General features: G+C 47.7%; 1 pseudogene; it reads right to left on the bottom strand.

Annotated features, from left to right (window-relative positions):
• The window catches only part of LOC139388086 (voltage-dependent N-type calcium channel subunit alpha-1B-like), a 223,390-nt pseudogene that overhangs the window by 98,058 nt on the left and 109,266 nt on the right, over positions 1 to 16,066 (bottom strand).

Below are 16,066 nucleotides of genomic sequence, written 5' to 3'. Positions count from 1 at the left end.
GTTCTAGGTCCCAAGAAACAAAGAGATCTTCTGTTGAATCTGACAATTAATCTTAATGGTTGTACAGTCGTCTCAAACAAAACTGTGAAGGACCTCGGCGTTACTCTGGACCCTGATCTCTCTTTTGACGAACATATCAAGACTGTTTCAAGGACAGCTTTTTTCCATCTACGTAACACTGCAAAAATCAGAAACTTTCTGTACAAATATTATGCAGCAAAATTAATCCATGCTCTTGTTACTTCTAGGTTAGACTACTGCAATGCTCTACTTTCCGGCTACCCGGATAAAGCACTAAATAAACTTCAGTTAGTGCTAAATACGGCTGCTAGAATCCTGACTAGATCCAAAATATTTGATCATATTACTCCAGTGCTAGCCTCCCTACACTGGCTTCCTGTCAAGGCAAAGGCTGATTTCAAGGTTTTACTGCTAACCTACAAAGCATTACATGGGCTTGCTCCTACCTATCTCTCTGATTTGGTCCTGCCGTACATATCTACACGTACGCTACGGTCACAAGACGCAGGCCTCCTAATGGTCCCTAGAATTTCTAAGCAAACAGCTGGAGGCAGGGCTTTCTCCTATAGAGCTCCATTTTTATGGAATGGTCTGCCTACCCATGTGAGAGGCGCAAACTTGGTCTCAACCTTTAAGTCTTTACTGAAGACTCATCTCTTCAGTGGGTCATATGATTGAGTGTAGTCTGGCTCAAGAGTGTGAAGGTGAATGGAAAGGCTCTGGAGCAACGAACCGCCCTTGCTGTCTCTGCCTGGCCGGTTCCCCTCCCTCCACTGGGATTATCTGCCTCTAACCCTATTACAGGGGCTGAGTCACTGGCTTAATGGTGCTCTTTCATGCCGTCCCTAGGAGGGGTGCGTCACTTGAGTGGGTTGAGTCACTGATGTGATCTTCCTGTCTGGGTTGGTGCCCCCCCTTGGGTTGTGCCGTGGCGGAGATCTTTGTGGGCTATACTCGGCCTTGTCTCAGGATGGTAAGTTGGTGGTTGAAGATATCCCTCTAGTGGTGTGGGGGCTGTGCTTTGGAAAAGTGGGTGGGGTTATATCCTTCCTGTTTGGCCCTGTCCGGGGGTATCATCGGATGGGGCCACAGTGTCTCCTGACCCCTCCTGTCTCAGCCTCCAGTATTTATGCTGCAGTAGTTTATGTGTCGGGGGGCTAGGGTCAGTTTGTTAGGGTCAGTTTGTTATATCTGGAGTACTTATCCTGTCTTATCCAGTGTCCTATGTGAATTTAAGTATGCTCTCTCTAATTCTCTCTTTCTATCTCTCGGAGGACCTAAGCCCTAGGACCATGCCTCAGGACTACCTGGCATGATGACTCCTTGCTGTCCCCAGTCCACCTGGTCGTGCTGCTGCTCCAGTTTCAACTGTTCTACCTGTGATAATTATTATTTGACCATGCTGGTCATTTATGAACATTTGAACATCTTGGCCATGTTCTGTTATAATCTCCACCCGGCACCGCCAGAAGAGGACGGGCCACCCCTCATAGCCTGGTTCTGTAATGGTTTTCTTGAGGTGAAGTAGAGGTGGACCAAAACTCAGCGTGGTTGTTATTCATGGTTCTTTAATGAAGAAACTACACATGAACAAACTAACAAAACAATAAACGTGAGAAAACATAAGCAGCCTATCTGGTGACAACAAACACAAAGACAGGAACAATCACCCACAAAACACTCAAAGAATATGGCTGCCTAAATATGGTTCCCAATCAGAGACAACGATAAACACCTGCCTCTGATTGAGAACCACTCCAGACAGCCATAGACTATGCTAGATACCCCCACTAAGCCACAAACCCAATACCTAACAAAACCCCAAGACAAAACACACCACATAAAAAACCCATGTCACACCCTGGCCTGACCAAAATAATAAAGATAACACAAAATACTAAGACCAGGGCGTGACAGGTTCCTCTCTAGGTTTCTTCCTAGGTTTTGGCCTTTCTAGGGAGTTTTTCCTAGCCACCGTGCTTCTGCACCTGCATTGCTTGCTGTTTGGGGTTTTAGGCTGGGTTTCTGTACAGCACTTTGAGATATCAGCTGATGTACGAAGGGCTATATAAATAAATTTCATTTGATTTTGATTTGAAAACAAAAATACCTTATTTAGATAAGTATTAAGTATTAAGACCCTTTGCTATGAGACTCGAAATTGAGCTCAGGTGCATCATGTTTCCATTGATCATCATTGAGATGTTTCTACAACTTAATTGGTATATTCAGTTGATTGGACATGATTTGGAAAGGCACACAGCTGTCTATATAAGGTCCCATAGTTGACAGTGCATGTCAGAGCAAAAACCAAGCAGGATCGTGTAAAGGCACGGATCTGGGGAAGGGTACCAAAAAATGTCTGCAGCATTGAAGGTCCCCAATAACCTAATGGCCTCCAACATTCTTAAATAGAAGACATTTGGAACTACCAAGACTCCTCCTAGAGCTGGCCTCCCGGCCAAACTGAGCCATCGGGGGAGGAGGGCCTTGGTCAGGGAGGTGACCAAGAACCCGATTGTCACTCTAACAGAGCTCCAGAGTTCCTCTGTGGAGATGGGAAAACCTTCCAGAAGGACAACTATATCTGCAGCACTCCACCGATCAGGCCTTTATGGTAGAGTGGCCAGACGGAAGCCACTCCTCAGTAAAATGCACATGACAGCCCACTTGGAGTTTGCCAAAAGGCACCTGTAGTACTCTCAGACAATGAAAAACAAGATTCTCTGGTCTGATATATCCAAGATGGAACTCTTTGGCCTGAATCCAAGCGTCACATCTGGAGGAAACCTGGCACCATCCCTCCGGTGAAGCATGGTGGTGGCAGCATCATGCTGAGGGGATGTTTGTCAGTGGCAGGGACTGGGAGACTAGTCAGGATCGAGGGAAAGATGAAAAGAGCAAAGTACAGAGAGATCCTTGATGAAAACCTGCTCCAGAGCACTCAGGACCTCAGACTGGGGCGAAGGTGCACCTTTCAACAGGACAACGGCCCTAAGCACACAGCCAAGACAATGCAGGACTGGCTTCGGAACAAGTCTCTGAATGTCCTTGAGTGTTCCAGCCAGAGCCTGGAGTTGAACCCAATTAAACATCTCTGGAGAGACCTGAAAATAGCTGTGCAGCATCACTCCCCGTCCAACCTGACAGAGCTTGAGAGGATCTGGAGAGAAGAATGAGAGAAACTCCCCAAATACAGATGTGCCAAGCTTGTAGCGTCATACCCAAGAAGACTCAAGACTGTAATCTCTGCCAAAGGTGCTTCAATAAACTACTGAGTAAAGGGTCTGAACACTTATGTAAATGTAATATTTCAGATTTCTTTTTTTTTAAATCTAAAAATCTGTTTTGCTTTGTCATAATTGGTCATTGGGGGAGAAAAACAATGTAAAACATTTTAAAATAAGGCTGTAACGTAACAAATTGTGGAAAAAGTCAAGGGGTCTGAATAATTTCCAAATGCACTGTACATGAGCACAAGCACACACACGTACACGCACATTTTATCCCAACAAACACCTCCCCCACTACTTACCCTGTCAATAGAGTGGTTCAGTATAAGGGAACGTGGCTCTAGTTGTCATCCTGTCCTAGCTAATAAAAAGGGTGGTTTGTATGTTAAGTGAAGTCCATGCCTCCCTATAGACCCTATGTCTACAACCGTAGGAATACAGTATGTCTTGGGTGTGAGTGAATGTGTGAGTGAGTGAGAGTGTGAGTGACTGCGTGTTTGTGTGTGTGTGTGTCTTGGGTCAGACTTACCCTGATAAGACACCCAGGACCAGGTTGAGCATGAAGAAGGATCCGATGATGATGAGGGGGATGAAGTAGAGCCAGTTCCAGGTGTTCCCCGAGGCATCATTGGCCTGCACACACACGTACACACACGCACACATTCAGAGAGAGAAAGAGAAACAAAGCCATATAAGTAAAAGCAAGGTTTATCAGGTGTCCTCGAATGTTTGCAGTTGGTCAACGTACAATATCTGCTTGACGGATTTACTATACTTGTGACTGTCGTTGTGGACTTGGATTAGTTTCAGGCTAATTTGTGTAACAGCTCTTGGTAGCGGTCTTGCTAATTTGTGGGAGTGTTGTATTGTAGGGGGTGTTTTCTTCACCTCTGCCAGGCAATCACCAATCAGTGCTGGGAGGTGTGTTTGGAGATTTTCTCTTATTATTATTTACCTATTTATTTTCAATGATAGCCTAGGAACAGTGAGTTAACTTCCTTGAACAGGGGCAGAATGACAGATTTTTACCTTGTCAGCTCAGTGACTCGATCTTGCAACCTTTTGGTTACTAGTCCAAAGCTCTAACCACTAACCTACCAGCCCCTCTTCGCCTCCTCTCTCGCCTGTCCAGAGCTTGTCCACTCAAGCTTAACATTGTTGTCATCTATCGTCCACCAGGTGCCCTTGGAGAGTTCCTCAATAAGCTTGACACCTTGATGAGCTCATTTCCTGATGATGGCTCACCACTCGTACTGGACGACTTTAACCTCCCAACGCATGACTTCAATTCATTTCTTTCCATCTCTTTCTTTTCACTCCTGTCCTCTTATGACCTCCTTCTTTTCCAGTCACAAGGCAGGCAATACGTTTAACCTCATCTTCACCAGAGGCTGTTCTACTAAGCTCACTGCAACACCCTCCATGCCTCTGATCAATACTTTGTTTCCTTTTCTCTCCATCTCTCCTCAAACCCTCCCCACACAGCCCCTACCCAGATTGGTATGCGCTGCCAGAATCTTCGCTCTCTCTCTCCCGCTACTCTGACCTCTTCGGTCCTATCCTCTCTTCCTTTTGGTAAATCCTTCTCCCTCCTCTCTCCTGACTCTGCCATTTCGACCCTACTCTCCTCCCTTTCTGTATCCTTTGACTCTCATTTTTCCCTTTCCGGCCCGACCTTCGCTTCCCACTCGGTAGCTGAGTGACTCACTGCATGTTAACATAACAGGGCTGCGGGCAGCTGAGATGAAATGAGGAAACCGAAACTTCTGGAGGACCTATCATCCATCCACTCCCTCCTCTCTACCTTCTCTTCCTCTCTATCCACTGCTAAAGCTGCTTTCTATCACGCTAAATTTTAAGCTTCTGCTTCCAACCCAACCCTGGGAAACTCCTCTCTACTTTTTCTTCTCTGCCTAATCCTCCAGCCCCTCCCTGTCTGCGGACGACTTTGTCAACCACTTTGAAAAAAAGGTTGACGACATCTGCTTGTCATTCACTCAGACTACAAAATCCACTGGTCCAACTACCCTACGCCTTGACCTCTTTCAATCTCCAGATGAAATCTTGCGACGAACTGCTCACTTGACCCCATCCCCTCCTCCCTTCTCCAGACCATCTCTGGAGACCTTCTCCCATTCCTCATATCCCTCATCAACTCATCCTTGACAACTGTCTTCCCTGAACCTCAGGCTGCAAGAAGGCCAGAGTTGCTCCCCTCCACAAAAAAAAATATATCAATCGACCCCTCTGATATCAAAAACATCTTTCTTTTCTTTCCAAAACACTTGAGTGTGCTGTCTCTGACCAACTCTCTCAATACATCTCTCAGAAGGATTTTCTTGACCCTAACCAGACAGGCTTCAAGACAGCCTACTAAACTGAGACCGCTCTCATCTGTGTCACAGAGGCTCTCCCCTCTGCCAAAGTTGACTCTCTCTCCTCTGTTCTCATTCTCTTAGATCGATCTGCAGCCTTCGACACCATGACACGTCAGATCCTCCTCTCCACCCTCTGGGGGTTGGGCGTCTCAGGCTCTGCACACTCCTGGATTGCATCCTGCCTGACAGGTCGCTCCTAAACAGGTGGCGTGGAGAAGATCTGTGTCTTCACCACATACTCTCATGTTTCATGTGGACCCCAGGAAGAGTAGTTGATGCTTTTGCAGTGGCTAATTGGGATCCTAATAAATACCAATAACATACCCCACCGCTAGCACTGACTTTGCGGATAAATACTTTCTTGGGGGAAAATGTACTTGACACAATTGTGATGTCGCAACCTATTTTAAGATTAATGCTCTAATTGTAAATCGCTCTGGATAAGAGCGTCTGCTAAATGACTGAAATGCATGCCTATCTTGTCTGTCGGTCTGTCTCACTGTCTGTCTCCTCTGTCTGTCTGCCTGAGAAAGCAGCTGTTTAATTCGGACCCATACACAATCTAGCAAGGCACTAATCTTTCTAGCGTCACTGAACTCACAGGTATGTACTGGTACAACACGCTACAGTAGATCACTTGACTCTAATCCAACTAGGCATGCTGTAGTGTTACACACGTATTTCATTCCATGTTGACTTACATTTATGTGTCTGCAAGAACCTGGAATTTGAACTACCCATGAGCTCTCCGTGAAATGGTAACTTTTTATATTAAGGTCGCTTAGTGAACCATTATAAACCGTTTGTATAGAGTTTACTTACCATGTATTAATCATTGTTCCTACCTTTGTAAATGTCAATAATCCATCTCTAAATAGTCATGTACGCATTTATGAATACTGTTGTAATGAAACTGCCTTCTTCATCAGCATGTTAGGTCAGCTAATGCTAAAGCAGCCCATTGGATTCCAACACTTTCCGGCAGCAACTCGCCCCAGTGATAGGCGTCGCATTTTCACAGAATCCAATGGGCTGTTTTAGCATCAGCTAGCTGAGCATGCTGACAAAAAAGGCAATTTAAGGACAATAGTGTTTATAATAGGGACCTTAATATAATTAGTTACCCATGAAATAACTGCATCATAATTCTCTGTGCACATCCCAAATGACACCCCATTCCCTATATAAAAAGTAATCCCTAAAGTAGTACACTATATTGGGAATAGGGTGCCATTTGAGACAGCCTTAGATTGTGCATAGGCAGAGAATATCAGTATTGCAGTGGGTAACCTGCAGTATTGACATTGGCCTGAGATTCGTTTATAAAATCATTACTATCAATCACACCAGTTCAGGTGCCCTCTCTAACCTCCTAAAATATCCTGAATCAATCCTACTCTCCATAGTTGGCCATAGGGTGAGGACTCCATTGATTAGAAAAAATAATAATAACACCTATTGACCAACAGCTTGTACTGGCCAATTAAGGGAAGTTGGCAGCGGAAGAGGCTGGCTTAACATAAATAATTAACAGCTCAGTCATTAACCCATAGGGACCTTGTTCGTAACCTGATCAGAACACATTCATGAATGCTAATGATCCATAGAGGCGCAGTAACACACACACACACACACACACACACACACACACACACACACACACACACACACACACACACACACACACACACACACACACACACCAACACACACCAACACACACACATTAAGCATCATTCCCGTGGAGAGGATAAACAACCATAAATCGACAAGGTTAACGCTGGGTTACGAGAACACGCAATGTACAGAATGGAGTGGGGCTTGTGCTCTTATTTCATTATGCCACTGTATTGTTCCTCCCCCTACATCCATACTAAGTACACACGCACACACACACACACACACACACACACACACACACACACACACACACACACACACACACACACACACACACACACACACACACACACACACACACACACACACACACACACACACACACACATTATGTCCTACCGTCTCCCTCAGCTGTCACTGTCTCAGCTCACACACAGGATAAATGGCCAGCATCAGCCTCTGTGTTTCGCCTTGCTTTAGCATCCATCAATCCCTTTGTCTCTCTATCGCTTTAACTTCTCTCTCACTCTGTCATTATCTCTCTAGCTTAGCTTTGTCTCTCCATCTCTCCGTCTTTCACTGTCTCATTTTCTCCCCCAGCCTCTCTGGGGACTGTAGATGTAGGAAAGTGAAAATTAAGTAAAAAGACACACTGTTACGGTAGTCAATGTCAGCTGCAGAGGTTGAAAGCTTTCTTTCCCTGCATTATCATCCAACTAGACCGAATTGAAGTGAGGATTCTGAATATTTTGAAACAATGAAGTCTGAAAATAATAATGCCTCCAGTCACCATTTTAGTCCAAAGTCAATGGGCAATTTTTCGGCACTGCCTCACCAAGATTGTTCAAATTTTAACAGGCCACTTGTAGTTACCTATCAAAGCAAAACCAAGCATCTTTTGGGAGATACAAGGTTCTGTCGTGACTTTTTAATTTGCTACCGTTGTTTCTGTTCACACACAGAGCTGTTGTTGGAAGTCTCCTCGGTTGAGGTGAGACCAGGTAGAACTATCTCTCCAAGGCGCAGCCAGGTAATTCATCACCCTAAACTGCATGCTCACAACAAGAACACTCACAGTGGATAAAAGGCCATGTAGGAGGGTAAACACACGTTGTAGAACACAGTGTAGGGTGATGTTATCATTAGTGTCATAACACTGTACACAAAACCCTGATTCAGCAGTGGAATGGTTGACATATTAAAATGAACCTGTGGTGCTTCATGGCTGATATTTATACTGGGTGACATCTATACATGGCTGATACTATAACGACTCCTCTCTCCTCTCACATAAAATTGATTTGAATCGTACTTTGTGCATGTACAAAGAGGTAGATACTGTATATACAGTCACATCTGAAATGATCGGCAGCCTTGATAAAGATGAGTAAAAAATACTTTGTCAAATAAATACAAATACTGAGCTAAATTTTTGGGGGAAATTATCTTATTTTATAGTAGAAACTTGATATCATTCGGTCTGCGCTCATGGACTGCCCTCTTCAATTCAAACCACAGGTTTTCCGGAGACTGAGAAACATGGTGAAGCCCCAAAATTGCCCCTGCTAGAAGCATGTGTTTCAGACATAAGGAAGTGGATGGCTGCAAACTTTCTACTTTTAAACTCGGACAAAACAGAGATGCTTGTTCTAGGTCCCAAGAAACAAAGAGATCTTCTGTTGAATCTGACAATTAATCTTAATGGTTGTACAGTCGTCTCAAATAAAACTGTGAAGGACCACGGCGTTACTCTGGACCCTGATCTCTCTTTTGACGAACATATCAAGACTGTTTCAAGGACAGCTTTTTTCCATCTACGTAACACTGCAAAAATCAGAAACTTTCTGTACAAAAATTATGCAGCAAAATTAATCCATGCTCTTGTTACTTCTAGGTTAGACTACTGCAATGCTCTACTTTCCGGCTACCCGGATAAAGCACTAAATAAACTTCAGTTAGTGCTAAATACGGCTGCTAGAATCCTGACTAGAACCTAAATATTTGATCATATTACTCCAGTGCTAGCCTCCCTACACTGGCTTCCTGTCAAGGCAAGGGCTGATTTCAAGGTTTTACTGCTAACCTACAAAGCATAACATGGACTTGCTCCTACCTATCTCTCTGATTTGGTCCTGCCGTACATACCTACACGTACGCTACGGTCACAAGATGCAGCTGGAGGCAGGGCTTTCTCCTATAGAGCTCCATTTTTATGGAATGGTCTGCCTACCCATGTGAGAGATGCAAACTCGGTCTCAACCTTTAAGTCTTTACTGAAGACTCATCTCTTCAGTGGGTCATATGATTGAGTGTAGTCTGGTCCAGGAGTGTGAAGGTGAACGGAAAGGCTCTGGAGCAACGAACCACCCTTGCTGTCTCTGCCTGGCCGGTTCCCCTCTTTCCACTGGGATTCTCTGCCTCTAACCCTATTACAGGGGCTGAGTCACTGGCTTACTAGGGCTCTTTCATGCCGTCCCTAGGAGGGGTGCGTCACTTGAGTGGGTTGAGTCACTGACGTGATCTTCCTGTTTGGGTTGGCGCACCCCCCTTGGGTTGTGCCGTGGCGGAGATCTTTGTGGGCTATACTCGGCCTTGTCTCAGGATGGTAAGTTGGTGGTTGAAGATATCCCTCTAGTGGTGTGGGGGCTGTGCTTTGGCAAAGTGGGTGGGGTTATATCCTTCCTGTTTGGCCCTGTCCGGGAGTGTCATCGGATGGGGCCACAGTGTCTCCTGACCCCTCCTGTCTCAGCCTCCAGTATTTATGCTGCAGTAGTTTATGTGTCGGGGGGCTAGGGTCAGTTTGTTAGGGTCAGTTTGTTATATCTGGAGTACTTCTCCTGTCTTATCCAGTGTCCTATGTGAATTTAAGTATGCTCTCTCTAATTCTCTCTTTCTATCTCTCAGAGGACCTGAGCCCTAGGACCATGCCTCAGGACTACCTGGCATGATGACTCCTTGCTGTCCCCAGTCCACCTGGCCGTGCTGCTGCTCCAGTTTCAACTGTTCTGCCTGTGATTATTGTTATTTGACCATGCTGGTCATTTATGAACATTTGAACATCTTTTCCATGTTCTGTTATAATCTCCACCCGGCACAGCCAGAAGAGGACTGGCCACCCCACATCGCCTGGTTCCTCTCTGGGTTTCTTCCTAGGTTTTGGCCTTTCCAGGGAGTTTTTCCTAGCCACCGTGCTTCTACACCTGCATTGCTTGCTGTTTGGGGTTTTAGGCTGGGTTTCTGTTCAGGACTTTGAGATATCAGCTGATGTACGAAGGGCTATATAAATACATTTGATTTGATTTGATTTGAGATGGCCATTGCAAAATGTTTATTTTGTGGTTAATTAACCATTTAGTTGTGGATTTTTATGTGTTCTTGGGGTCATTATGTTACGGTGCGTGAATGAGGACCCAAAAGCGAATTAACTTAAACAGAGCTTCTTTAATTACCAAACATAGGTAGGCTCAGACGGACCGGCAGATTCCGACAGGACAAGACAAGGTTACAGCAAACATGACGACAGTCTGGTTCAGGCATGAAACACAACAAACAAGAATCCGACAAGGACAGGAACAAAAACAGAGAGAGATATAGGGGACTAATCAGAGGGAAAAAGGGAACAGGTGGGAAAAGGGGTGACGAGGTGGTTAGGAGGAGACAAGGCACAGCTGGGGGAAAGAGGGGGTGGAAAGGTAACCTAACAACGACCAGCAGAGGGAGACAGGGTGAAGGGAAAGGACAGAGACAAGACACAACATGACAGTACATGACAGTACCCCCCCACTCACCGAGCGCCTCCTGGCGCACTCGAGGAGGAAACCTGGCGGCAACGGAGGAAATCCTCGATCAGCGCACGGTCCAGCACGTCCCGAGAGGGAACCCAACTCCTCTCCTCAGGACCGTACCCCTCCCAATCTACGAGGTACTGGTGACCACGGCCCCGAGGACGCATGTCCAAAATTCTACGGACCCTGTAGATGGGTGCGCCCTCGACAAGGATGGGGGGGGGGGGGGGAAGACGAGCGGGGGCGCGAAGGACGGGCTTGATGCAGGAGACATGGAAGACCGGGTGGACGCGACGAAGGTATCGCGGAAGAGGAAGTCGAACTGCGACAGGATTAATGACCCGAGAAATACGGAACGGACCAATGAACCGCGGGGTCAACTTGCGAGAAGCCGTCTTAAGGGGAAGGTTCTGAGTGGAGAGCCAAACTCTCTGACCGCGACAATATCTAGGACTCTTAGTTCTACGCTTATTAGCAGCCCTCACAGTCTGCGTCCTATAACGGCAAAGTGCAGACCTGACCCTCTTCCAGGTGCGCTCGCAACGTTGGACAAAAGCCTGAGCGGAGGGGACGCTGGACTCGGCGAACTGAGATGAGAACAGCGGAGGCTGGTACCCGAGGCTACTCTGAAAAGGAGATAGCCCGGTCGCAGACGAAGGAAGCGAGTTGTGGGCGTATTCTGCCCAGGGGAGCTGTTCTGACCAAGACGCAGGGTTACGAAAAGAAAGACTGCGTAAGATGCGACCAATAGTCTGATTGGCCCGTTCTGCTTGACCGTTAGACTGGGGGTGAAAGCCGGAAGAGAGACTGACGGAAGCCCCAATCAAACGGCAAAACTCCCTCCAAAATTGAGACGTGAATTGCGGACCTCTGTCCGAAACGACGTCTGACGGAAGGCCATGAATTCTGAAAACATTCTCGATGATGATTTGTGCCGTCTCTTTAGCAGAAGGAAGCTTAGCAAGGGGAATGAAATGAGCCGCCTTAGAGAACCTATCGACAACCGTAAGAATAACAGTCTTCCCCGCTGACGAAGGCAGTCCGGTGACAAAATCTAAGGCGATGTGAGACCACGGTCGAGAAGGAATAGGAAGCGGCCTGAGACGGCCGGCAGGAGGAGAGTTACCGGACTTAGTCTGCGCGCAGACCGAACAAGCAGCCACGAAACGACGCGTGTCATGCTCCCGGGTGGGCCACCAAAAACGCTGGCGAATGGAAGCAAGCGTACCCCGAACGCCAGGGTGGCCGGCTAACTTGGCAGAGTGAGCCCACTGAAGAACGGCCAGACGAGTAGGAACGGGAACGAAAAGAAGGTTCCTAGGACAAGCGCGCGGCGACGGAGTGTGAGTGAGCGCTTGCTTTACCTGCCTCTCAATTCCCCAGACAGTCAACCCGACAACACGCCCCTCAGGGAGAATCCCCTCGGGGTCAGTGGAGGCTACTGAAGAACTGAAGAGACGAGATAAAGCATCAGGCTTGGTGTTCTTAGAGCCCGGACGATAAGAAATCACGAACTCGAAACGAGCGAAAAACAGCGCCCAACGCGCCTGACGCGCATTAAGTCGTTTGGCAGAACGGATGTACTCAAGGTTCCTATGGTCAGTCCAAACGACAAAAGGAACGGTCGCCCCCTCCAACCACTGTCGCCATTCGCCTAGGGCTAACCGGATGGCGAGCAGTTCGCGGTTACCCACATCATAGTTACGTTCCGACGGCGACAGGCGATGAGAAAAATACGCGCATGGGTGGACCTTGTCGTCAGAGAGGGAGCGCTGAGAAAGAATGGCTCCCACGCCCACCTCTGACGCGTCAACCTCGACAACGAACTGTCTAGAGACGTCAGGTGTAACAAGGATAGGAGCGGATGTAAAACGATTCTTGAGGAGATCAAAAGCTCCCTGGGCGGAAACGGACCACTTAAAGCACGTCTTGACAGAAGTAAGGGCTGTGAGAGGAGCTGCCACCTGACCGAAATTACGGATGAAACGACGATAGAAGTTCGCGAAGCCGAGAAAGCGCTGCAGCTCGACGCGTGACTTAGGGATGGGCCAATCAATGACAGCTTGGACCTTAGCGGGATCCATCTTAATGCCTTCAGCGGAAATAACAGAACCGAGAAATGTGACGGAGGAGGCATGAAAAGTGCACTTCTCAGCCTTCACAAAAAGACAATTCTCTAAAAGGCGCTGGAGGACACGTCGAACGTGCTGAACATGAATCTGGAGTGACGGTGAAAAAATCAGGATATCGTCAAGGTAAACGAAAACAAAGATGTTCAGCATGTCTCTCAGGACATCATTGACTAATGCCTGAAAGACAGCTGGAGCGTTAGCGAGGCCGAAAGGAAGAACCCGGTATTCAAAGTGCCCTAACGGAGTGTTAAACGCCGTCTTCCACTCGTCCCCCTCCCTGATGCGCACGAGATGGTAAGCGTTACGAAGGTCCAACTTAGTGAAAAACCTGGCTCCCTGCAGGATCTCGAAGGCTGAAGACATAAGAGGAAGCGGATAACGATTCTTCACTGTTATGTCATTCAGCCCTCGATAATCTATGCAGGGGCGCAGAGACCCGTCCTTCTTCTTGACAAAAAAAAAACCCCGCTCCGGCGGGAGAGGAGGAGGGGACTATGGTACCGGCGTCAAGAGCTACAGACAAATAATCTTCGAGAGCCTTACGTTCGGGAGCCGACAGAGAGTATAGTCTACCCCGGGGGGGGGTGGTTCCCGGAAGGAGATCAATACTACAATCATACGACCGGTGTGGAGGAAGAGAGGTGGCCCTGGACCGACTGAACACCGTGCGCAGATCGTGATATTCCTCCGGCACCCCTGTCAAATCACCAGGCTCCTCCTGTGAAGAAGAGACAGAGGAAACAGGAGGGATAGCAGACATTAAACATTTCACATGACAAGAGACGTTCCAGGAGAGGATAGAATTACTAGACCAATTAATGGAAGGATTATGACAAACTAGCCAGGGATGGCCCAAAACAACAGGTGTAAAAGGTGAACGAAAAATTAAAAAAGAAATGGTTTCACTATGATTACCAGAAACAGTGAGGGTTAAAGGTAGTGTCTCACGCTGAATCCTGGGGAGAGGACTACCATCCAGGGCGAACAAGGCCGTGGGCTCCTTTAACTGTCTGAGAGGAATGTCATGTTCCCGAGCCCAGGTCTCGTCCATAAAACAGCCCTCCGCCCCAGAGTCTATTAAGGCACTGCAGGAAGCTGACGAACCGGTCCAGCGTAGATGGACCGACAAGGTAGTGCAGGATCTTGAAGGAGAGACAGGAGTAGTAGCGCTCACCAGTAGCCCTCCGCTTACTGACGAGCTCTGGCCTTTTACTGGACATGAAGTGACAAAATGACCAGCGGAACCGCAATAGAGACAGAGGCGGTTGGTGATTCTCCGTTCCCTCTCCTTAGTCGAGATGCGGATACCTCCCAGCTGCATGGGCTCAGCACCCGAGCCGGCAGAGGAAGATGGTAGTGATGCGGAGAGGGGGGCGACGGAGAGCGCGAGCTCCTTTCCACGAGCTCGGTGACGAAGATCAACCCGTCGCTCAATGCGAATAGCGAGTTCAATCAAGGAATCCACGCTGGAAGGAACCTCCCGGGAGAGAATCTCATCCTTTACCTCTGCGCGGAGACCCTCCAGAAGACGAGCGAGCAAGGCCGGCTCGTTCCAGCCACTGGAGACAGCAAGAGTGCGAAACTCAATAGAGTAGTCTGTTATGGATCGATTGCCTTGACATAGGGAAGACAGGGCCCTGGAAGCCTCCTCCCCAAAAACAGATCGATCAAAAACCCGTATCATCTCCTCCTTAAAGTCCTGATACTGGTTAGTACACTCAGCCCTTGCCTCCCAGATTGCCGTGCCCCACTCACGAGCCCGTCCAATAAGGAGAGATATGACGTAGGCGACACGAGCAGTGCTCCTGGAGTAAGTGTTGGGCTGGAGAGAAAACACAATATCACACTGGGTGAGGAACGAGCGGCATTCAGTGGGCTCCCCAGAGTAACACGGCGGGTTATTGATTCTGGGCTCCGGAGATTCGAAAGCCCTGGAAGTGGCCGGTGGATCGAGGCGGAGATGGTGAACCTGTTCTGTGAGGTTGGAGACTTGGGTGGCCAGGGTCTCAACGGCATGTCGAGCAGCAGACACTTCCTGCTCGTGTCTGCCTAGCATCGCTCCCTGGATCCCGACGGCTGAGTGGAGAGGATCCGAAGTCGCTGGGTCCATTCTTGGTCGGATTCTTCTGTTACGGTGCGTGAATGAGGACCCAAAAGCGAATTAACTTAAACAGAGCTTCTTTAATTACCAAACATAGGTAGGCTCAGACGGACCGGCAGATTCCGACAGGACAAGACAAGGTTACAGCAAACATGACGACAGTCTGGTTCAGGCATGAAACACAACAAACAAGAATCCGACAAGGACAGGAACAAAAACAGAGAGAGATATAGGGGACTAATCAGAGGGAAAAAGGGAACAGGTGGGAAAAGGGGTGACGAGGTGGTTAGGAGGAGACAAGGCACAGCTGGGGGAAAGAGGGGGTGGAAAGGTAACCTAACAACGACCAGCAGAGGGAGACAGGGTGAAGGGAAAGGACAGAGACAAGACACAACATGACAGTACATGACACATTATCTTGCTGGAAAATCCCCTTGCATCCAAGTTTCAGCCTCCTGGCAGAGGGGACCAGGTTTTTGGCTAAAATGTTCTGGTACTTGGTAGAGTTCACGATGCTGTTGACCTTTACAAGGGCATCAGAACAAGTGGAAGAAAACAGCCCCATAACATCAAAGATCCACCACCACATTGATTTACATGATTTATCGGCCTCCTAAGCTCAAAGCTGACTTCATTTCTGAACTATCTGAGCTACTAACACTCCTGAGCCCCTTGTGCCCTGCTATGCTGGCGCTTGGAAATTTCAGCATGCAGTATATGTCGACTCCCCTGACTGCATTCTCTCTACTGGCCTGGCTGATATCCTGGACAACTTTGGACTCCAACAGCATGTGGA

The sequence above is a fragment of the Oncorhynchus clarkii genome, chromosome 29, assembly GCF_045791955.1.
Source record: "Oncorhynchus clarkii lewisi isolate Uvic-CL-2024 chromosome 29, UVic_Ocla_1.0, whole genome shotgun sequence".
NCBI classification, from domain to species: Eukaryota; Metazoa; Chordata; class Actinopteri; order Salmoniformes; family Salmonidae; genus Oncorhynchus; species Oncorhynchus clarkii.
This window is presented reverse-complemented; position numbering and strand designations above follow the sequence as displayed.